The 4,657-nt window shown below is 28.3% G+C and overlaps 1 protein-coding gene across 2 annotated transcripts in view; it reads left to right on the forward strand.

Moving 5' to 3' along the window:
- Positions 1–4,657, forward strand: part of LOC111799331 (ER membrane protein complex subunit 2-like) — a 146,256-nt gene that overhangs the window by 39,941 nt on the left and 101,658 nt on the right. The window lies entirely within an intron of this gene.

A 4,657-nucleotide genomic window follows, 5' to 3' on the forward strand; every position in this document is an offset into this window, starting at 1 on the left:
TTTTTTTTTTTTTTTTTTTTTTTTTTTTTTTTTTTTTTTTTTTTTTTTTTTTTGAAATGTTCTCAAAATTGATGAATCAAAGGTGATGAGAAAGCTTTGTTCCTATCTTCTAGTTGACATGTTGGATGTCATGACTAAAAGATAAGACAATGACAAAAAATATGAGATGTTTAAGTCCATAGAAGCTAAATTTAGATAATTATTTAAATGATCTCCAAATTAAGTATTATAAAATTTAAGAAAAATTTTATGACCAAAGCTATTGATAGGAAATAGTTCCTAGCTTATAGTGAAAGAAATTTTCCAAATTATTCTATGGAAAAAAAACTAAATGAAAGTAAATTTGATTTACTAGATTTTTTGTGGAGACTAGATGACACCCCTTATAGCTAATATAAGATCTACTACCAAAATTTGTTTTTCATTACACTTGATACATAATTCTTGAAAAATACTTGATGATGTAGATGTTAGAATTTAGTGCAACTTCTTTCTAGTTTGAATTAGTTATGGAATATATGTAATCATTTAATATTTGAAGAATATATTAGTTAGGGAATATATATTAGATATTTTAAATTTGAATAGTAGTATATTTTATTTTATTCTCTAGATTTAGTTAGTTTATATTTTCCTTCTTGGTGGTGGGTATAAGGGTTTAGGGTTTAAGGTTTAGTTGATAGTACGAGAAGGACATCTGTCAATAGTACGAGAACATTGTGTACTAAAATTAGTTGATAGAAGGTGGAATTTATTTCCAACTCTCAACATAATACAATTTTGTAAAATTGTGATGTAAGAGGAGAAAACAATACTATATTAGATATAGTCACGTATTAAAAAAAAATTATACACTATTATTGAACTCTTGTTAGGATATGCAATCGAGATTGCATAGTGAACATGATTGCCTTCAAAATTGTCTATGAGACAATTTTTGGAATTATGGAAATGTAGTAAACTTAGTTTACAACACTTCAATAATTGTAATCAAGCATATATGCTAAGACAAATATGTTCAAAATTATGCCTAACTGTAGGCTACTCCTAAAGAGAAACAAAATAGTCCTTTATTTAATTCTAAATAGAAAAACATATTGGTATGACAAATGTAATTTTCTAAATAAGTTCATAGGACATACACTTATAATAAGGTGAGATAGTGTTAATTAAATAGTTCCAAGTGGAGCCCTTAATAGTTAACCAAAGTTGTTAACAATTTAATTTCGCTTGAGAGTCAAGTGGATCCTAGTCATTAATTCAATAAGTCTCATTGTAGTGGGGAAATTATGAGATGATTCAATCCTACTAAAATTCAAATTGTCATGTTAGATGACCAATTTAAGGACTTATTACCCTCAAAATAGTTATGAGGGATGATGACGAAGGATAAATATTTTAAAGTCATAAAATCCAGAGATTTGTAGATATTCTTGATGAGGTTAAACTCATACGATATGAATTGACCTACAAAAGAAAAATTATGTATAGATAAGAAGATATAGATCTTCAAAACAGGATTCATGACAAAGAGTTGAACTTAATGGGAGAAAGTAGCTAGAAGTAGACTTTCTCTCCTGTTGTAATTCTAGAGTCTATTATTATTCTCTAATTCATTTTTGTATATATGAGATATGTTAAATAAATATTTAGAATTCTTTTTGTCAAAAGAAATCTAAGAGGATACATCTGCACATATTATTATATGGATTTATTATTAAAATTCAAAAGCAAAATATTTGCTAAAGGAGTAAAAGTTGATTTCTGAAATGAATTTAATCTATAATAGAAGGTTTGATAACCTATAACTTTAAATAAATTGTAATGAGCTTGTGAAAACAAGAAAATTACTAATTGATGAGTGGATTTTTTCAATTTTTTTTAGGCTGGAGACATATTACTCCTTATGAATTGATGTGATCTTTCACTCTAACATAAATAGATTTGGAATAATTTTGTATCTCCTCAAAATAGAGATTTAAGGATAAATGTCAATATTGTCTCATATATATTATGTTGACAAAATTGTCAAATATTTGATGCAAGACTTCAAAGAATGATAATGATCATTGAAATATAAAGTAAGAGGAAGAGTATCGTAAGTAATTAAATTATATTGAGAGTATAATTAATTATCTTTCCTGAGTGGGAGATAATTAATGCATAGATGAGAATTAACCTTAAATATATAGTTAATTAAATTATATTAGTTAAACTAATGTATGACCGGAAAAATTAAAGTTTTCTCAAAGTATCTCTGGATAATGAGAATTTTTTTATTTTGTGTATGGAGTTAAAGATTTGATCTTTAAGTGATACACTAGTTACTTAGGTTAAGATCTGATTTTTTACTTAGGTTAAGATTTGATCTTTAAGTGATACACTAGTTAAAATAAAAGATTTGATTTTTTTATTTTAGAAAATTTAGGTTAAGATCAATTTTACCTTAGATTGTGAAGTATGGTATACCGAACATTTTTTACTTTTAAAGCAACAAAATGACTGGTATGACTATAATAATTTCTTAAACATTTGAAAGGTGTTTCACATGTGCTTATCAACATGTGATTTAGTTTGTCACTTTCATTGTGATGATAGTGATACAAAGACTAATATGAAGGAAATTTAAAAGATCAATCTATAAAAAATGATATTGAGAGAGAAAGCATCGTGGTTGTGACCAAAATGACTTTTAATGATAATTATTTTGTTTTATATAAAATGACTCTCCAGGCTAAAGTGTTTGAGGGTCATCTAGAATGTACTAGACATGTCTCATCTTCTCTAGGGCAAGTGAGAGAAGNTAATCATTAATTCATAAGTCTAATCGTAGTGGGAGAATTATGAGATGATTCAATTCTACTAAAATTCAAATTGTCATGTTACGAGGGATGATGACAAAGGATAAATATTTTAATGTCATAAAATCCAGAGATTTGTAGATATTTTTGATGAGGTTCAACTCATACGATATGAATCGACCTACAAAAGGAAAATTATGTATAGATAAGAAGATATAGATCTTCAAAACACGACTCGTGACAAAGAGTTGAACTTAATGGGAGAAAGTAGCTAGAAGTAGACTTTCTCTCATGTTGTAATTTTAGAGTCTATTATTATTATTCTCTAATTCATTTTTGAATATATGAGATATGTTAAATAAATATTTAAAATTCTTTTTGTGAAAAGAAATCTAAGAGGATACATTGCACATATTATTATATGGATTTATTATTAAAATTCAAAAGCAAAATATTTTCTCAATTTTTTGCTAAAGGGTTATCTAGGATGTCTAGGATTACGAGACATGTCTCATCTTCAATAGGGCAAGTGAGAGAACATGTTGGGTATAGAGCAAGTGGGAGATTGTTGGGATTTATGCCCTAAAGCCCGGTAATTAATTTACTTTTTCACTATAATTTTTATTATTTTATTTGTAATTTAATTGTTATCCATGGTATCAAAATCCAAGGTTATTAATATAATCTTGAACCGTATGTGGTTGACATACAAGAAAATCGTGTTCAAGTAATAACCTAAAGAGTCTATAGTATATGAATAAAGTTTGGTGCTTTATGGTGGTAACACTATTGATATGGCTCACTTTGTAATGGTTACAAATGATTTGATCCAAATCGTTCATGTGGAGATATGTAAGTGGGGGTATACTATACAATGAGTTTGTATAAGACTGAACCAAGAAATATTTAATTTTTATTTATAAATCCGTTAATTGAGAAGATTAATATTTCACATGATGATCATATGCGACTCTAACTTAATCCTGAGTGAGTTATGAACTCCTGGCTGTGGGAGCTTGTCCTTTAATTTACATGGGTGAGAATGACTCTTTTAGCCCATTCAATATGCCTACCATTTTAGGGACATACCATACTTTGAGACAAGTCATTTTGTTGCTTTATTATAGTCATATAAATCATTTTATGCGTATGCCTACCATAATATGCCTATAATATGCCTACCATTTTGAGCATGTTTAGTTTCGAACAATATTATGTTTGGCGACCTCTTGAAATTTTCTTAACAAAGATGTGGGTAAAGCAAAATATGCTAAAAACAACTTAGGTTGATCGGTAAGAATAATCTCTCTTCTTAGAAACACTTTATGAGGAATAAATAATGTGGTCATAGTGCAAAAGATGTCCGAAAATGCTGGAGTCATAGGGTGTCAAATTCATGCTAAAAAATTTGGTTCAAATCCTATTCCTGGGACATTACACTAATGGGTTTAACCGGTTCTTGCTTTTTTTTTTCCCTTTTGGACAAGTCTTATTTCTAACTATTTTAGGTTGAAAACATTCTCTAACCAATGTAGTCATAAATAAAAATGTTTGTGGCCCCAAAGCTAGTACTTCGTTGGGTTTGGCCAATGCCCAGTTTCTTGAGATTCAACCGTTCAAAGGCTAGTGAGAGAGATATTACAACACACCCATTAATGAACAACTTATGGAAACGATAAACAACGTTTAGTTATCAATTTATGTTTGGATTAAGAGAGGGAGATGGATCCATAACTTCTTTTAGTTCCATCCCANAGGTTTAGTTATCAATTTATGTTTGGATTAAGGGAGGGAGATAGATCCATAACTTCTTTTAGTTCCATCCCAACTTATTCCTATTTTTCAATTTGTATTAA

This window comes from Cucurbita pepo, chromosome LG07, assembly GCF_002806865.2.
Source record: "Cucurbita pepo subsp. pepo cultivar mu-cu-16 chromosome LG07, ASM280686v2, whole genome shotgun sequence".
In the NCBI taxonomy this organism is placed as follows: domain Eukaryota; kingdom Viridiplantae; phylum Streptophyta; class Magnoliopsida; order Cucurbitales; family Cucurbitaceae; genus Cucurbita; species Cucurbita pepo.